Below are 19,795 nucleotides of genomic sequence, written 5' to 3' on the forward strand. Positions count from 1 at the left end.
GCAGCTAAACCAAGCCATGGCCAAATACCTTTCCCTTGGCATTCATCATGAATATTTTGGCTGGCATTTACTGTGCTGGCACTTGCATTTCTGTTCTTGACACCAGTCACAACACACAGATTATGTTTGTGTTTTCAAACCCCAAAACACCAAAAACCCCTCTCCAGGAGCAGAGACAAGGGGATTCACTCTGCTTGATACCGACAGCAGGAGGACCTGGAGGTGCTGGAGTGAGTCCAGAGGAGGCCATGGAAATGCTCCAAGGGCTGGAGCCCCTCTGCTCTGGAGCCAGGCTGGGAGAGCTGGGGGTGTTCACCTGGGGAGGAGAAGGCTCCAGGGAGAGCTCAGAGCACCTTTCAGAGCCTAAAGGGGCTCTAGGACAGCTGGAGAGGGACTGGGGACAAGGGATGGAGGGACAGGACACAGGGAATGGCTTCCACTGCCAGAGGACAGGGATGGATGGGATATTGGGAAGGAATTGTCCCCTGGGAGGGTGGGCAGGCCCTGGCACAGGGTGCCCAGAGCAGCTGGGGCTGCCCCTGGATCCCTGGCAGTGCCCAAGGGCAGGTTGGACGGGGCTTGGAGCAGCCTGAGACAGTGGAAGGTGTCCCTGCCCATGGCAGGAGTGGCACTGGATGGGATTTAAGGTCCCTTCCAACCCAAACCATTCCATGATTCAGTGATTCTGTAATACCTTGCTGCCTCATGGTTATTCCCAATGGATTACCCAAGGTTATCACAGAGCTGATTCCACAGGAGTTACGTGGGGTAAGTGTGTATCTCAAACTGGGGACACCACCATCCCTGCCATGCCCTCAGTCAAAGAAACCTCTGGTATTTTTTAAGGACCTGTAACTACTCCCAAAGGCTGACCTCACTTGGGTACTACTGTGCTGCACCCACGATTTCCTAGAGCAAGAATAGCTCCATTTCTCCTCCATCCACACCAAAGAGCTCCAATCCAGAACATCTCCACAGAACTTCCACTGTCTGTTGTGTTTCCTAAAAATCACTGTCAGAGGTTTTACCCCTACAATTACAGATCACAAAAATGCAATTTGGTTAGGAGTTAAAAAAAAATCTAATAGGGAGTATAATGGTGAAGGTAAATACTTCAACTTTCTAGAGAGGCAGACTTGCTTTCTTGGCTGTTTATTTATGCTGGACTGTTACATTTGCTGAGGGATTGGCACTTCTGCAAAAACACAGGGCTCAAACATGCTCAGCTTCATACTGAGCACTTCAAAACCTTCAAGTGTTACTTTCTGTGTCTTCTACAGCTCACAAGCAGCAAAAAGTAGCAAATGCAGCTTCAGATGTCAGAAAATCTGGCCTTAAGCAAAAGTAAATGCCCTTATATTGCAAACTACGCTACAAACACAATGCAGACTATTCAGTTTATATCTTTGTAAAACTATCACCCAAATTCCTTACTTTCGATTCAGACCGAGATCAATAATAATAGAAAGGCTTGGGAAGTTGCAGAGCCAGGGTTCTGAAGGGCTTAGAAAGCTACAGATGAGGCAAAATTCAGTTTTACTGTAAGGAAATCACTTCCACAGTGCAATCACAATACTGGGGGAGCAGGGGGGAGAAGGAAAAGCTGCTGTGCATCACCCGATGAGGGAGACAGCAACCCCTGAGCTGTGCGTGCAAGCAGCTGAAGAGACAAATCTAGCTGGATTATTAAATAGCCGTTGTCCTGAGCCTGGAGGCTTTCAGCAACTCATTTCACAGCTCCTCTCTAAAAACCACCCCAGAGTTTCACGCCTCCGCCCCCCCAGAATGAGAAGTTCACGGGTTTTGGGGGTGGATGTCAGTGCATTAGTCAAACAGAAAAAGGCGTTTACCTTGCCAGGCTTCCTGTCCTTCCCAGGTGATAATTTCTCTGACTCTCCAGGCCTCCCTTCTCCCCAGCAGGAGAAGAAAGGAACGCTTTCTCCTGCAGGTTCGCTTTCAATTTGGCTCAGACGGAGAGATTTCTTCCAAAGCAAACACTCCTGCAACGTCACCGCGGATATAAATAGGCAGAGGAGAAGGAGGGAGAAGCACAGCCCTTCTGGAGAGACTGGAAACACGCAAGGAAGGGGAATATCAGACAGAAATAAAGCCTTTATTCTCCTAAACCTACACGCACAGCCTCGACTTGGACACCACAGCCGGGCTGAATGATCCAAGAGAAATATCGCATCCATCCATCCAGAGAGGGAGGTTCTCACATATCCCGGCTTTTGCCAGGAGCTGTGCTATTTCTGCTGCCACCCCGGAGCTCACACACACGGCTGCACGTCCAAATAAACACCAGGAAAGCCACCTGCAGCCACCCACCGAGGTGGGCATGCAGGAGAGCCTGCAGGGCTCCAGGGGCCATTGCCCAGTGCAGCTGGGGCTGCTCCTGGATCCCTGCAAGTGCCCATGGCAAGGCTGGATGGGGCTTGGAACACGCTGGGATAGTGGATCTCAGCCATCTCATCTCTCTCTCCTGCCCCTGGGAGTGGATCTCATCCTTACAGAGAGGCAAGAGCTGGTCCGGGATGTGAAGGTCTGGGCACCTCTGGCCGCACTGACCATGGAATTCAGAGCCCTCAAAGGAAGGAGCTGAGGGACAAAGCTGCACTGCAGCCCTAGAGTTGAGAACAGGCTTTGGCACCATCTTCAAGGGTGTGTCGGAGAACCCATGGGCTTGGAGAGGAAAGGGACCCAAAAGAGCTGGTTGGTAAATGGATCACCTCCTCCAGGCTGAACAACATCCCAGCAAGCAGATGATTGAGCTGAGGGGACAGGAGGCGCCCACAGAGGAGCACAGAGCTCCTGATCAGGACCAAGTGCAAAGGGCAGGGCAGGAGCAGGTGATCCAGGAGGAATCTGGGAACACTGATCCTGCAGGAGCAGGTGATCCAGGAGGAATCTCAGGAACACTGATCCTGCAAGGTCAGGTGATCCAGGAGGAATCTCAGGAACACTGATCCTGCAAGGTCAGGTGATCCAGGAGGAATCTGGGAACACTGATCCTGCAAGGTCAGGTGATCCAGGAGGAATCTGGGAACACTGATCCTGCAAGGTCAGGTGATCCAGGAGGAATCTGGGAACACTGATCCTGCAAGGTCAGGTGATCCAGGAGGAATCTGGGAACACTGATCCTGCAAGGTCAGGTGATCCAGGAGGAATCTCAGGAACACTGATCCTGCAAGGTCAGGTGATCCAGGAGGAATCTCAGGAACACTGATCCTGCAAGGTCAGGTGATCCAGGAGGAATCTCAGGAACACTGATCCTGCAAGGTCAGGTGATCCAGGAGGAATCTGGGAACACTGATCCTGCAAGGTCAGGTGATCCAGGAGGAATCTGGGAACACTGATCCTGCAGGAGCAGGTGATCCAGGAGGAATCTGGGAACACTGATCCTGCAAGGTCAGGTGATCCAGGAGGAATCTGGGAACATTGATCCTGCAAGGTCAGGTGATCCAGGAGGAATCTGGGAACACTGATCCTGCAAGGTCAGGTGATCCAGGAGGAATCTGGGAACACTGATCCTGCAAGGTCAGGTGATCCAGGAGGAATCTCAGGAACACTGATCCTGCAAGGTCAGGTGATCCAGGAGGAATCTGGGAACACTGATCCTGCAAGGTCAGGTGATCCAGGAGGAATCTGGGAACACTGATCCTGCAAGGTCAGGTGATCCAGGAGGAATCTGGGAACACTGATCCTGCAAGGTCAGGTGATCCAGGAGGAATCTGGGAACACTGATCCTGCAAGGTCAGGTGATCCAGGAGGAATCTGGGAACACTGATGCGGCAGGGATGGGGCTAAGAGAGCCAAAACACATCTGGAATTGAATCTGGCAAGGGATGTGAAGGGTGCCAGTGAGGCCAGCCTTTGGGAACTGCAGGCCCCTGAGGCCAAAGAGGAAATCCAGACAAGGAAGACTTATCCTTAGTGGAAGAGGATCAGGTTAGGGGACAGGAGGCTGATCCCATGGGACCTGATGGGATGGATCCATGAGTGCTGAAGGAGCTGGCTGCTGTCACTGTGAGGCCACACTTGATGAACTTTGGAAACCATTTCCAGTTACCTGAAGGACAAGAGGGTGATCAGGAGTAGTCAGCATGGACATATGAAGGGAAAAAATCCTGTTTCACCAGCCTGACCTCCTCCTAGGATGAAACAATCTTGGTGGATGAAGGGATTGCAGAGGATGCTGTCTGTCTTGGCTTTGGCAAGACTTTCAACACTGGCTCTTCTCACACCCTCAGATGAGCTGGCAAAGTATGGAGCAGCCAGAAGGGCAGGGAGGTGGGTGGAAAAGTGGCCAATGGGCAGGCCCAGCAGGGAGAGGTCAGTGCCACAAAAGTCCAGTTGGAGGACACTTCCCACGGTTTGATATGAGAGCCAAAATAATTTAACCTCTTTTAATGACCTGGAGGATGCACGGCGTGCCCTTGGACTTTGCTGGTGACACAATAACTGGGGTGAGTGGCCAGTACACCAGAGGGTCACATTGCCACTTGGATCAACTCTAAAAGGCTGGAGCAAAGGGCAGGCAGGAGCCTCACAGTGTTCAAACAAAGGAAAGGCAGAGTCCTTCCTCCACCTAGGGGGGAATAACCCCAGAAGCCAGCACAGGCTGGGAGCTGACAGACTGGGAACAGCTCTGCCAAGCAGGACCTGTGGGTCTGGATGACAACAAGCTCCCAGGAGCCAGCAAAACACCCTCCCAGCAAAAAAAAAAACCACCAGCTGCATCACAAGAGTGATCCTTCCCCTCTGCTCAGCACAGGTGACACCATTCCTGAAGTGCTGGGCCCAGTTCTGCACTCCTCAGTGGGAAAGAGACATGGACACACTGGGGGGAATATGGCAAGTGGCCCTGGACAAGCAGATCTGGGTGACCCTGCTCGACAAGGTGACCTTCCAGAGGTCCATGCCGAGCTCAGCTGGGCTGTGATCCTGGGAGCCTTCAGCCAGCCCACTCTCACAACCTGGATATCATTTGTGAGAGCCACAGGAATTCAGAACAGCACCTCAGCCCTGAGTAGGGCACAGTGCCAGTGTCACAGGCTGACAGGGCACAGCCCAGCTCAGCAGGAGCACCTGACATGTGCCCTGTCTCACTCCTGAGGCTGAGATTCAGTTCCCAGCCCTTGCTCACTCGCCTTGGCCGTGGTTTGACTCCACTTCTGCTTTCTCAATGTGACACAGGGGTCAGAGACTGGCAACATCAACAGACCAGTCACGAGGAGTTTCATCACTCACATTCCATAAAGATCCCTTACAGTCTCCATCTCCCCCGAGTTTTGCCTTCCTTTTGCCTTTTTTTTCCTCAAACATCCCCATTGGGATGAATGCTTTAAAAAAGCCCTCAGCCCCACAAATGCTCTGTTACACCTCTAAAAACCAGAGCATGATTATCCTCTATTATAACAATGCAAGAAGAGTCAGACATGGATATCATTTATGTTTACAAGCCAAAATCTTCATTAACTTAGCAGGTAACTACTTCTTGCTGGTGTAAAACAACAGAAATACTAAAGCTTTTTATTTTAAGGCCAAGAGATAAATTAAAGTTGTCATTTCTTTCAATGCCCAACATTCCCTGTTCCCACAGCTGGAGATGGTCTGGCAAAAAGAGGCCAAGTGAGAGCCATCAGCAAAATTGTACAAAATTGGTCTTACCTATCAATATTTCACCCTAGAAAGGAGGGACAGGGAAGAGTCCATGCAATATCCAGGTTTTTGTCCAAAAGCTCCCAAGAAAGCATGTTTCTCTGTAACTGTCAGTGCATTTGCCTTGCCTGGTTCTCAGTTTAGCACACCTCCTCTTCCTCCTCCTTCTCCTCTCTTTGCAAATACACTGGGGGCAGAGCAGGGACAGCCCAGCTGGGCTCTGCTGTGGTGGCAGCTGGCACAGCTGGGGCCAGGGCATCCGAGGTCTCTTCACACATCTAAAAAAAAGACACCAGTGCAGTTTTAAACTGACTCCCTGCAAGCATTGGTTCACAGGGGTTTAAGGCCATCCACAGTTCTGGCTTCTTGCCATGGGTGTTTTCCCAGTGTCAGCCTGGTGTCACCAAACCCAGACACTCCACATTACAAGGGACTGCTGGGGTCAGCTGGCCAGGCCCTGCCCCAAGCAGGTGCATTTTCTGGCAGGGTCTATGGCCCTAAGGCATACCATGGTTCCATCCAGGAGCTGGGAAAGGTTTTATGGACTGTTCCTCTTGGGTCTATCGAGCTGGATTCTAGTGTAACACGAAAGGTTGAGCAGGAAGTGTCTGAGAGCAGCCCTGGAGAAGGACCTGGGGGAGCTGGGGGGGAGAGCTGGGACCCAGAACCCCCCCGTGCCCTGGGCTGAGCCCCAGCGTGGGCAGCAGGGGAGGGGGGGATCCTGCCCCTCTGCCCCTGGGCTCAGGTGAGACCCCACATGCAGAGCTGCCCCAGCCCTGGGGCCAGCACAGGAGGGACCTGGAGCTGCTGGAGAGAGCCCAGGAGAGGCCATGGAGTTGCTGAGGGAACTGGAGCATCTCCCCCCACAGAGCCAGGCTGGGAGAGCTGGGGCTGTGAGAAGGGTGTGTGGAGACCTCACAGCTCCTTCAAGGGCCTGAAGGGACACAGGGAAGCTGGAGAGAGACCCTGCATTAATAACTGGAGGGACAGGACACAGGGAATGGCTTCCACTGACAGAGGGCAGGGTTAGATGGGATATTGGGAAGGAATTGTTCCCTGGGAGGGTGGGCAAGCCCTGGCACGGGGTGCCCAGAGCAGCTGTGGCTGCCCCTGGATCCCTGGTAGTGCCCAAGGCCAGGCTGGACTTTGGGGCTTGGATCAGCCTAGGACAGTGGAAGGTGTCCCTGCCCATGGCAGGGGTGGGATGGGATGGGCTTTAGGGTTCCTTCTAACTCTTCTGGGAAAACAACAGACACTCCCTGCAAAGATCTGCACAAAGGCTCAGATTCTCAGCTCACAGTTTCATCTTTGAAATTCCTGCAGCTGAGAACATGAAGACTAGATCAGCATCTCCAACCATCAAAGCAGCTCCTCCTGGGGAGGCTGAGGAGTTGTCTTACACCTGTGCCACTCAGGGCACACAACAAATCCCATTTATACAGGACTTCTCTCTTGGGCAGTACAAGCTACTGTTTAATACTGAACAAAACCCCATAAAGCAGAACCAACTAAACACAGAAAGAACTACTCTGGACTTGCAAGGGAAAAGAGAGGCTGCTAATTACAGCCCAACTCATCTCCTCACTGCCAGCAAAACATCACCAGCCCTGTCTCTGTGTTACCCTGCTGGAGAAGAGTGGCTCCTCTACAAGAGTCCCAGCTGGAAGGTAGCAGGAGGTTGTAGCTGGTATTGAAACCCAGAACAAAGCAAACCAAGGGGGAATCAGGGATGCTGCATGCCCAGCACATTGGTGTGAGATCCACCCTAAGGATCCTGGGATGCTACTGGCAGAGAAAGGAACAATTGGCCAAAGTTTCAGGGAACCAGAGAAATAAAACCACAGGTGCATAAACACGAAGAGAAATAATTATATATGGAAACTGCACATCAATCCAGAGGCAGCCAGGACTCCATCCTGCCCCAAAGAAGCCTAGATATCACCTGAGGCAGCTACATAGCCAAGATGTATTTTTGGAGTGGTCCTGAATCAAAAAAAGCAGGAACTGAAGCACAGAGAACATTTTTACACCCACACTGAGGGCAAGGATGGTGACCAACCGTAAAACCAACACAGCAGAGCCAGGCTTTTCATCCCAGGCTCACCCAACAGAAACCCCAACAGAGTTTAGGATTGTTCACCTGGTGACAAAAGGAACAGTGCTCCTTCCCCAAACACACCATGTAATAGGACAGTGTGACAGAGAGAACACAACAGCTCTCCCTCTTGCCTAAGAAATGCTGCAGGACTTTGTGTGGTCAATATGTTACAAATTCAGGAAGATTTTGGCACAAAAGACCTCCATTATTCATTAAACACTTGCAAGACCAAGATATTCCCCCTCTAAGTCACTGCCCTTGCTGTTATGAATGTGACCCTTTGTTTATACAGCAAAAGACTGGTTTTGGTACACTACTAAATAAAGGAAAATTCAAGTTTCCACTTCCATCATGCAGCTCTAAAATAAAACAGGAAAAATCTCACTTTGTCTTCAGCATCCCAAAATGGACCAGGCTTTCCAGGGCTTTCAGTGCTAAATGAAAGCTGACCGTAGAAAATTCTCTTGGTAAATGTTTATTATTCTAATTTTAACCCTGGGACATTTTTAGGGCAAATAATAAAACAAGATCAAAACCCAAGAGAGCAAATAATCCACACAGGGGATTCTCTCCTGCCTGTGCTGGTTCAAAAGTCTTTCTGAGATTTGGGGGGATATTTTTATTTTTAAATCTCTATTTAATTCCTGGTACTGGAAGCATTAAATCCCACCACGATGTCAGATCAAAACAAGTCTCTTAGAAAGGAAGGGACAAGGATTCCCATGGGAAACAACACTGTCCAATATAAATACCCCACAGAACCCACAGGGCAGCAGAAACCCCTTTTTAATTTGTCTTTTCCTGGTGAAAGGAACTCAAGGAACACAGGGATACCTTGTGGCAATACACTCAGGGTAAGCACTTCCCCAGGCTCTGTTGGATCCTGCAGAGCTCTTCCATCCATCCAAACTCTCCAGAAGTGTTCAACATTTCTCTCAAGCTTTAATTGCATCTTTGTGCATCCAAACCAGATACACTGTCATGGTTCCACAATAATTTTCATGCCCAGACCCACTCCTTTAGCTTCTACCAAGGGAACAGATCACAAAATCCTCGTGGATTTTGGACCAAGAGTGAGATTTTGGACAAGAGTGAGAGCAGCCAGACACTGTGCAGCTGGTGTCACCTGCAGAGACTCATCACAGTGGCACAGGGACCACAGCTAACCCAAAATCTCCAGGCAGAAGCACAAATGCAGATCTCCAGGACAGCAGCTCTGTTCTTCTTTATTCTCCTGCCCACAAAGGTAATCCCTTAGGTGCAACCAGACACCCTGCAGTGTGTTTTGGAGAGTTACTAAGAGAAGAAAAAACAAACAACCAAACAACAGAAGCCAAAATTGGGCTGCTGGGATGAGCAGCTGCCTGCAGGGATAAACTTCACTTACAGAGTGCTGGTGCCAAAAGGCTTTCCCCAGTAATTCTGACCTTTACTCCTTGGCCAGCCTTGTCCAAAAAAAGCAGTGAGAAGCACTGTTCCTGTGTCTCACAATTCTGGCCCTCCTGGCTGTATTATAGCCTAGAGTCTTCTTCCATTCTATCATCAATCCAAGTAACAAATCCATAATTTAGTTGTTTAGCTTCCCTGTCCACCCTACAAGCTCACCACACACGGATGGGACTCCCATAAGCTGAAAAATGCACCTTCCTATAGCTTTGGTGGCCAGTGGCCCCTCAGTTTGATCTGCTGCTTGTTTTGTTCCATCGGCTATGGGACCTGCCATTTCCTTGTCAAACACAAGCTGAATTTCCCTATTCCAAGTCTATTCCAAAGTGCACACGAAGGGAAAGTGGAGCCTGGAGATGCCCCTGCCCTCGACCTACAGATCAGAAAAGGCACTGTTCTCTGGGGGTATCATCCCTCCTGCCTGTCCAAAGACATCCTCTGGAGACCTCACTTTGTGTCTGTGCTGCCCTAAACCCTCGTCCTCCCTCTGTGTCAGAGTTGCAGTTTGATTTCTGAGCTCAGAGTTGGGCTTTGTTTGGAGGGTTCTCCCCCTCCTTATTTATTTTAATCCATAAACCTACACACCCATAGCTCCAAAAATAACAAGTCACAGCAGAAAAAGGCCTCCAACACAGCAAAAAAACCTTAAGCACATCATCAATACAAAAGCACTTTCAAACATAGAAATTCAAAACCTCAACAGCACCAAGCAAGTGCAGTAATGAAACCTTTAAATGAGCCCAGGTCAATAGACAGGACACCAGTGAAGTGACCTGCGTGACAAGTCACAGCTGTTTGTTGGGGGAAAAAGTGTCACACAACTGCTCTCAACACTTCTGATTCAGCTCCTCCCTTTAGTTTCTGATCCCTGGATTAACTGAGCTGGCCACATATCACAGTTCTCTCCCATCTCCAGCTTTTCTGTCCCTGCAACCTCTGTCTCACACCACCCGTCTAAGACCTTTTAGCAGTGTCACAGCAGTACTTTGCATATGATAACACAGAGGAAATAGCTTCTTGTTAACCATTCCAAGGGTAAGAATCAGCAGGAAAAGGCCATTGCAGGCAGCTTATGAAACACTAATTACAAGAGGAGCAGGCAATCCTGAAAGGAGGTGAAAGGCACCAGCCAGCCAGGCTTTTGTTGGGGAAAAGGAAGAAACCTGACATCAAGACAGGTCAAAGTTTTTACATCTTACCTAGATGAAGGTAATCAACTTCTTATTAAATATTCCACACCTGCTTACAATGGTTGCAATGGTAAATCTCGGGATTCAGGGTAACCATCCTGTGACATGCACCCAAACTGCAGAATCATGGAATGGTTTGGGTTGGAGGAGACCTTAACCTCCCAACCCCCTGCCACAAAAGCAATCAGTAACTAAATAACAGGCCAAGGACTTTCCCTGAGCAGTTTATGCTTAAATCATCACAGACTGTGTACAAGACACAGAGAAAAAAATTAAAAGTATGAGTTAATAGAATCTTGCTGCTTCCTGCTGCACACAGGCTTGTTTTTTTCCTGCAATTACAGAAGAGGGACTTTTTTTTTTTTTTTTCCAGCAGCACTTTCAGCTGCCACAAGCAGGCTATTGTTTGGATTTACCCAGGCAGCAGCAGTCCCCATGCAAGGCCAGGGCAGCAGGATGGACTGCCTGGAACTGAAATGCAACAGAAGGGAGAAGAGAGATTTGTATTAAATACCTGGTTGGAGCAAAGCCAGAGGAAGCACATCAAAGAAATCCTGGGATACTTCCCAACATCAAGGTGCCTGCAGGGATGTTGTGCATCAGGTGACAGCTCAGCAGCCTCTTCCCAGCACACATACCCCAAATCCAGGCAGCCCCAAACTGCTCAGACTACATCTCTGCCTCCTCCCCTGCACACCACGGCATCATCTCCCATTCAAGAAGTGATTCCCCAGCCCTTGGACACACCAGAATGACTCATCTGGGTGCACTGGTGCCTTCACTCTGAAAACTCCTGCCCGTCTCCGGCAGAGGGGCTGAAATGCTATGAGCTCACTTGTAGCTGTGGCAACAGAAATGCAAATCCTGCCACACTGAAAAACTTCACCACCGACTCCTCCACTACACGGGGACTATGTGTGAGCAAAAGCAGTTTTTTCTTCTTCCTCCCTGAGGATAAACTGGGTTTGTGAAAGCTGTGCCCTAAAGCAAAAATCCAGTCGGCAGGGCAGAGTTAAACCAGACACACATTGCTTTAGCTGTGCTTCAGTGCACACAGAAAACAGGCACAGAAGAGTTTGGAAACAGGATACAAAACCAGGTTTGAGGGCTCTCACTGCAAGGGCTCTGCTCACTGTTTACACCTGTTGAGGAGCTACTCCATTTGCAGCCTCCAGTTTCAGGCTGAGCAAGTCATACCATGGCTGGTTTACTACAATAATGTTACAGTGGATCTGCAGACAGGGAGGAGAAAATGGCTATCAGTTAATTGTTCCCTGGGAAGAGGGGCAGAGAAGAGTGCCCAGAGCAGCTGTGGCTGCCCCTGGATCCCTGGAAGTGCCCAAGGCCAGGCTGGACAGGGCTTGGAGCAGCTGGGATAGTGGAAAGTGTCCCTGCCCATGGCAGGGGTAGACAAGAGGGCTTCAGGGTCCCTTCCAACCCAAGCCATTTTATGATTCTATAATTAAATTATCTGTTTTTCAAAAAATGATCAGAATTCTAAAAAATATCAGCATATTTGAATGTAAAACCATGAGCTTTTCTTGGGGGATAAGTTGGATATTTTTAACAGAAATGCAGGCAGTAACTTCATTCAGCAACCAGAGGTTAAAAAACAACTGATGGGGGTGGTGAAGAAAGAGGGAAAAAAAAAAAATAAAGCAAGCCTCACCTAACAAGTTTCCAGCAGCAAAACCCGTGTGAACTGCAAGACACAAATTACAAATTTAGCTTTGGTGAGAACTGACCTCATTTGCAGGAGACTTACCTGTGGTTTGCAGAAACTTCTCAGACAAGCTTCAATATCCTGAATGGCAAACAAAGAGTAAACTCCCACCCTGCATGTTGAGAAGTTTGGATGGGGAACTGGGAGATTTCTGGGCTTGCTGTGGGCTGGTGTTGGTTTGGTGCCTTGTGTTTTGTTGTGCTCTTTGTTCCCCTTTCAAGAGTGCAAACCGTTTTCACGAGTGAAAACCCTGCAAACTCAGCTTCACCTGTGAGTGAGCAGAGCCAGTGTAATCCCACAGGCAGGTTATTCTATCTGGGAGCAAAGCAAAGAGCTAAAAGCAGAGGAAAAGGAGAGTTACCATGGGATACCAGGATGCGTCACTTCTCTTGGCTCTCCTGGCGCCACGTGACACCTCAGCCACCAGTGAAGAACTTGGCAGATGGGATAGGGAAAAAAATGGGAAAAGGTCCCTAGATTATAGCAAAGTTTAGGCTTTAAAATCTACTGCTTATGGCTACAGAAATAGAGGCAACAATATTTATCTATAAACCAAACTATCTGTCTATAAATCTATTGCCACGGAGCAGTAAATACACGCTTTCCCTTCCAGCAGTCATCACCAACTACATTTTTCAGTTCCCTACAGTACATTCAGTCCAGGCACATGCAGAAATACCACCCTTGCCATCTCAGAGAGAATTATCACTTGCCTTTCAGAGGAGGCAAAGCAGGTCAGTAGTTTCCACCTCACTCATAAATACAGAAGCAGCCACTTGACAGCAACAGACACGAGCAGTGAGAGTTCAAGAGAGATCAGAAGAGGGATGAATCACTTGGAATTTACTCTCCAAGTTATCACACAGGTCACCAAGGCCATGCCTTGGGCTGGAGCCCACTGAATCAAGAGTCTCTTTCCATTTTCAAGGTATGGCTGTTGAGCATGTGTGTACAGCGTGTCAGTGACCCCACACATGCTCACCACACTTGGGTTTCTACCCCACTCAGACCAGGATCAATTCTCAAACAGCTCCTGCTCCGAGTCTTTCTCCTCTGCACAAAATCCTAGAGTAGTCCAATGTTTGAGGATTTCTCCCGTCCTTTTACAGCGGCCAGTTTCTTTCCAGCAGATCAAAACAGCTCTGATTCAAAGGATTTTATTCCAACTCCATCCTCCTCCACCTCCCAAAGCCTCCTAACACCCACACGCTGCTGAACGTCAAAATCTCCAGGGAAATTCAGTCCTTCCATATGGCAGCCAAGCAGCCCCCCTGGGTGTAGTAAAAAGCTCTGTGCAGTGAGGAACCTTTACCCACCCTGGCTGAAGGTGCAATCCCAGTGCTCCAGCTCTACCTAAACATTGCATCGGGCTGGGGATCGAGTGTGCAGGGAGCTGCTGGGGCCCATCTGCCTCCAGTGCACCAGGGTAACCTGAGCATCACCCCAGCACCAGCTGGCATGCTGCCACCCCAAGCCACCCGCTCCCAGCACGCTCCAGACTGCAGAACTTTGGGAAAGGAACACAGCCCAGTCAGCCAAGACAGCTGCTGCTATCATCTGCTCCTGAACACCAGCTTTTTATCACCTGAATCACTTGCTACTCCTCGCCTGTTTCCCATTACCTACCAAAACTGGGAAATAGTCTGGAAGCCAAGAAATCCCACATTTCATCTGCTACTCCAGGTTGTAGCCCCTGTGTTACGCAGCTACACAACAGCTGGGTGTTATTTCTGACCTGCTTAAAAAAGGAAACTTCAGGTTTCTACAAAAAGTTTAACACAGTGATACCTTTTACAACAAGGGGAATTCATGTCCTGCACCTGGGCAGGAACAACCTCGGGCACCAGCACAGGCTGGGGAGGAGCTACTGGAAGCAAGCAATGGGAATATGAATGATTTAAACCTACAGGAATAGCACAAAGCTACAACAAACATATTCCATGTTAGAGCATGAGAACAGCAGCTGGTTTTAAGGCTGTTTTATTGCACTTGTAAGAGGAGATTTTTAATGCTGTTTTATTCTGAAAACCACTGAGTTTGTTCATTTGCCCCTGTGGGCTGTCCTGGAAAATAAGGAAGTTATTTGCTCTGTGGGGAAGGACCTGGGGAACACCGAGCTGTCCCTGGGCCAGCAGAGGGTCCTGGGGGACACCGAGCTGTCCCTGGGCCAGCAGAGGCTCCTGGGGGACACCGAGCTGTCCCTGGGCCAGCAGAGGGACCTGGGGGACACCGAGCTGTCCCTGGGCCAGCAGAGGGTCCTGGGGACACCGAGCTGTCCCTGGGCCAGCAGAGGGTCCTGGGGACACCGAGCTGTCCCTGGGCCAGCAGAGGGTCCTGGGGCCAAGGAGGCCAATGGGACCCTGGGGCAGCAGGAGAGCATTGGCAGCAGGTCAGGGAGGGATCCTGGCCCTGTGGGCAGCCCTGGAGTGCTGTGTCCAGCTCTGGAGCCTCAGCAGAGCAGGGCCAGGAGCTGCTGGAGCTGAGCAAGGGCCTGGAGCATCTGGGTGCCCAGGAAAGGCTGAGGGAGCTGGGGCTGCTCAGCCTGGAGAGGAGCCCCAGCTGAGAGGGGCCCTCAGGCCTGGCTGTCCCTGTGTGCAGGGAGGGGCAGAGCAGGGCCCAGGCTCTGCTCCGGGGCCCAGCAATGGCACCAGAGCCACGGGCAGGGCCTGAGCCCAGCAATTCCCCCTGCACAGGAGGCACAACTTCTTCCCTGGGCAGTGCCCAGCCCTGAGCACATTGTGCACAGAGCCTGGGGGCTCTTCTCCCTGGGGCTGGGGCAGAGCTGTGTGCACACAATGCTGTGCCCTGTGCTCTGGGATGGCCCTGCTGGAGCAGGGAGGTGCCACCAGTGCCCACTGAGCTCCCTCAGCCTCAGCCACCCTGGGATTCCTCCCAACACTGCTTTAATAACTGTTCCCTGAGCCAGGAGACACTGTCTGTAACAGCTTTTAATAGGATGGGTTTTATCCATCCTCCTTTGAACCACTCACCTTACAGCAACATCCTGGCCACCAGGAACACCACAGCAGAACTGCACACCACAAAAGAAAAGCTTTCCCTCTTATAAGCTCCTTGCTTCCTTCCTTGTTGTTTTTGGTTGGTTTTTTTTGGTTTTTTTTTTTTTTTTTTTTGAGTGAGGACAGCCTGGGTACAGTCATCTTCTTTGGAAGATGCAAAGCTTCCAATCTGCTTTACATTCCTCTCCTCACTTCTTCCCCTCACGATCATTTCTGCTCCATGCTAAAGAGACAAAGTTTATTTATCTCCTTTAATATAACAGCTGTTCCATGCCTTTGATCACCTTCATCAGCCTTTGCTGAACATTTTTCTTTGTGGAGATGGAGGATTCAAGAAATGCAAAATCACAGAGAAAGACATCATTTTTTAAATTATTTTTACAGTAGCTTGTTCTGTTATCTACTCCCTCCCTAACAATATTTATTCATTTACTACTTTGACTTTGCAGCTATTTGCAGTGAAAAAACCTCGCAATTCAGAAAAAAAGCCTCCCAAGAGCAGAACAAAACCCAAAACTAATAATGTTTTTGCATTCTGCCAGTGTTGCAGAAAACAAGCATCAGGCTTCAGAGACAGGAAAGAGCCTGCAAAATGCAGTAACCTCTCAATATCTTGAAACAGAGGCTTCCAAAACTTTTCTTAAACCAGAGCAGCAGAGCAAGGAATTAACCACATCCCTGGCTGTGCATGTGGCTTCCTCCACTCAGCTGAAGATCATTGTTGGTAATAAAACATCAAATAAATACATATACGCATACCTAGGTCACCTATATTTATTATTTCCTCATGCAGCACTAGCAAAGTGACCCCTAAGGAGGTGCACAGAAAATGACCTGGATTTTTATTAGTAACCAATTGCTGCTCACAGTCCCCACAGTTCTGTGTCATTAATATTCACAGTACACCAAGGGGCAGAGCTGTAGCCTCACAGTCCTGCTGGGACATAGATTTTTAATTTTTTTTTTTTTTTTTTTGCCTGTTTTCAGTATCTCAAACTCACAGGATGACAACAGAGGATTGCTTTGAAGTGTCCATTTTCACTCTACCTCAAATTACCACAGAGAAGCAGGCCCTGGCTGAGTACCAGAATTCTCCAGATAAAACTAAGCAACCAGTGCATCAACACAGAAACAATGGGTGAGTTTTTGTAAACAGAGAAGAGCTTCAGATTTAGCATGACTTTTACAAGGATGGTGCCTCTTGCACAAGCAAGAAGCAGAATGATGCAAAAAAATACTTGCTGTTTTATTAAACTCACTTATCTGAGTTTTTAGACTTGCTTTTTGCAAGGCTGTGGTGTAAAAATGAAGCTGTTCCTTAGGGCAATTTATCAGGTACTCCTACTGCACAGTTTTGGATGCTGTAACAGAAAGGAAGGATGAGAACAGGGATTTCACTGAAATTACCATCTAGAACCGCCCCCTTGAGAAGAAAGAGAATAAACAGGTCCACAAAAAACAGACTCTTAGATATTCTGATACCTCAGGTTTTAGCTTTTATATTTTTCACATTCTGTGCTGCTTTAGTGTGTGGGTCTGAGCTTCACATTAGGGGATGGTGAGCTCTCTTCACAGAGTAGGGAGACAAAACAATTCCTTCTCTAGCTGGGAACCAAGGACAAATGATCCAAATCTCAGGCCCAAGAGCACAAACAACATGGACTGAGGAAAGAAAAACAAGCAGGATGGGACTTCATAACCTAAAGCTGGAATTGGACAATTAACTCCAATATGCAAATGGAGCAGAACTTCTAGAAGTGAGAGCCCCCGTAACCAGTCATTCATTTTGTGACCATTTTGGTTTCTCTTGGGTGCAGCCCTGGCTGGGCTCTTGTGCTGCCCAAGGTGGATCCATTGAGGAGATCCTTTTAATAAATCCCTGCTTGATTCTTTAGCTCTGTCTGGCTCTGTTCTAGGTCAGCCTTCACCAGGCATCAATTCCACACAGAATTTCATCAGGAATTTCTGCATGGAAAGGGTGCTCAGGCCTTGGCAGGGGCTGCCCAGGGAGCTTTGGAGTGCCCATCCCCGGAGGTGTCCCAGGAAGGGCTGGAGGTGGCACTCAGTGCTCTGGGCTGGGGACAAGGTGGGCACTGGGCACAGGGTGGACTGGATGATCCCAGAGATCTTTCCAACCCTAATGATTTTATGAATCTATGCATTTCAGGTTTCAAAAGAGTTCTCCCTTGTAAAATTCAAACCACATATCTGTGGGCTGTGAAACAGCATTCCTCTGCTGGGGCCACTCTTCAGGCAGTCAGGTTGTTGGGTGCTCTGTCCCATTCTTTTTCCAGGATGTCACCTCTCTCCAGACCATCTCCCCACCCCGTTTTCCCACTGTACAGGGAAACCTTCCTGCCCTGCCCATGTCCTCAGAGGTTCTGAGCACAGAACTCATGTGCTGGCTTTGAGCAGCCCTCACAAAGCACCAACACGATCTTATGCTGAGTATTACTGGAGTGTAAGAAAACTCCTTTAGAGAAACAGCAGCTACAAGAGAGCTCCTTGCGTTATCTCCTCTTTAAACAGCTTTTAAACTGCCAGTTACAGCAAGGAGCTGGAGACAGAAGAGACATCCCTGCAGCTGCTGACAGGTAAGTTTATTTGAGCTTCAGCACAAGCATTTAAAGATGAAAGAGCACAACGAGGGTGCTGAAAGACAGCTGACAGCTTGAGGAGTATGCACTGGTTTTCAAATTGTTTCTGTGATGTAGGGTAATGCTTGTGATCACAGCATTCACTGGGAATTAGATCATCCATTTAGCAGCAAGTTTGCCTGATCAAATGTCTGGGGACTTCAAATAGATCAGCAAAACTGCAGAGCTGGAGACACTGTTTTGGTATTCAGCTTCCTTCCCTGAGAAGCTTCACAGAGACCAAAACACAGGCAGGGAAATCATAACAAAACATCAAGAGCAAGCTGAGTGCTGCCCCTGAATTTGGGAAGCAGCACCAGATCAGGGCACTCCAGCTGGCACAGACCAGCAGAACCTGGGGCAGGGCAGACACAAGGAGCTGCCTCAACTCATCTGGATCAGCACCAGCACCCAGAGAACACCTGAAGCCACCCAATTAACGTATCCTAATAATGACACAACCTTTGTGCAAAGCCTATCCCTCACCCTTCTGCCTTTCTGGCTGTGCCACACACAGCTCAGGGAGCTCCCCAGGCTGCAGCAGCTTTCCAAGAAACTCTTAGCAAAGCTTGGGGAATTTAGTGATGTGTCAGTGTCTGGAGATGGCTGTGAGGATGCTCCACAACGCAGGGAAGGGCAGGGAGGAACCTGGAGATGGGAGCATGTTCTGGACAGGAGGATATTTAAACCTGCCTGGATGTAGCAGGGATGCACACATGATTTGAACAGCTAGGACAGTCACACAGGACTCTGGTGACAGAGCAGACATCCTGTGCTGGCACTACAAAATCCCTCCGTATGTTCATATCAAATATTTCACCCGCCCTTTGCTGTGTATTTATCCCTGCACAGCAAAATACGTGAGATATAATTTTTTGTCTTCCTTAGTAGTACACAAAAATCTGTCAGAACAGCTGCTGACAGCCTTGCAACTCCTCCCTGGGAACGGGGACAGCAGAGGCAGGGCAGCACAGGCCAGGAAAAAAACCTTTTCATTTTCATGCACCTTGCAAACACAGAGAAAAACATTTAAGGAGTGAACTGAAACAAAGCATCTTGTGCAAGAATCCAAATAACTGTATTATCTGCTAAACAGTAAAACTGCAAAAACGTGGAGTCATTTTAAACAAGTGCATCTGTCATTATAATAATGACCAAATGAGTCAGTGCTTATCCAGTAAGAGATATTTAAAAGAATCACAGAAAGGTCTGGGTGGGAAGGGACCTTAAAGCTCATCTCATTCCACCCCCTGCCATGGGCAGGGACACTTCCACTGTCCCAGGCTGCTCCAAGCCCTGTCCAGCCTGGCCTTGGACACTACCAGGGATCCAGGGGCAGCCACAGCTGCTCTGGGCACCCTGTGCCAGGGCCTGCCCACTCTCCCAGGGAACAATTCCTTCCCAATATCCCATCCATCCCTGCCCTCTGGCAGTGGAAGCCATTCCCCCTTGTCACTCTATCCCTCGTACAGAGTCTCTCTCCATATTTCTTGTTGGCTCCTTCAGGCCACAATTTGGTCCCCCCAAAGCTTCTCCTCTCCAGGTGAACAATCCCAGCTGTCCCAGCCTTTCCTCCCAGCAGAGCTGCTCCATCCCTCTGCTCATCCTGGTGCCTCCCCTGGGCTCTCTCCAGCAGCTCCAGGTCCCTCCTGTGCTGGCCCCAGGGCTGGGGCAGCTCTGCAGGTGGGGCCTCACCTGAGCCCAGGGGCAGAGGGTTTAATTCAACACAGGAACAGAGCCTGTTCCATCCATCTAAGGACTGGGGCTGGGGGAAAACAACTGATTAACACCCCAGCTTCCCCAGAAGGCACAAACCCGGGGGTGCTGCCCTCAGTCTGTGGCTCCCAGGGTGCAGAGCAAGAGATGCCTTAAATCTCTCAGTGTGGTTTGAATACAGCTCTGCTGATTGCAAAGAAAGCAGAGAGCAAAACAAGATTAGAGCTCAGCGAGACAGTGTGCCCCTCGTGAATCCAAATAAACAAGACATTTTGAACTATTTCCAGCATGACTTCAGCACAAAATAA

General features: G+C 49.3%; 1 protein-coding gene across 16 annotated transcripts in view; it reads right to left on the reverse strand.

Moving 5' to 3' along the window:
- SGMS1 (sphingomyelin synthase 1) overlaps positions 1–19,795 on the reverse strand; it is a 92,002-nt gene that overhangs the window by 43,067 nt on the left and 29,140 nt on the right. For 2 of the 16 annotated variants that reach the window (XM_053948712.1, XM_053948710.1), the window contains exon 1: positions 5,671–5,780. The exons of 12 other annotated variants lie outside the window; for them this stretch is intronic. The gene's annotated coding sequence lies outside the window, so the exon portion shown is untranslated. Of the gene's footprint in view, positions 1–1,850; positions 2,069–5,670; positions 5,781–12,064; positions 12,098–19,795 lie in introns of those variants that run through there. 2 more of the 16 variants (XM_053948709.1, XM_053948711.1) reach the window with 2 other exon arrangements.

This window comes from Vidua chalybeata, chromosome 8 (genome assembly GCF_026979565.1).
Source record: "Vidua chalybeata isolate OUT-0048 chromosome 8, bVidCha1 merged haplotype, whole genome shotgun sequence".
Classification (NCBI taxonomy): domain Eukaryota; kingdom Metazoa; phylum Chordata; class Aves; order Passeriformes; family Viduidae; genus Vidua; species Vidua chalybeata.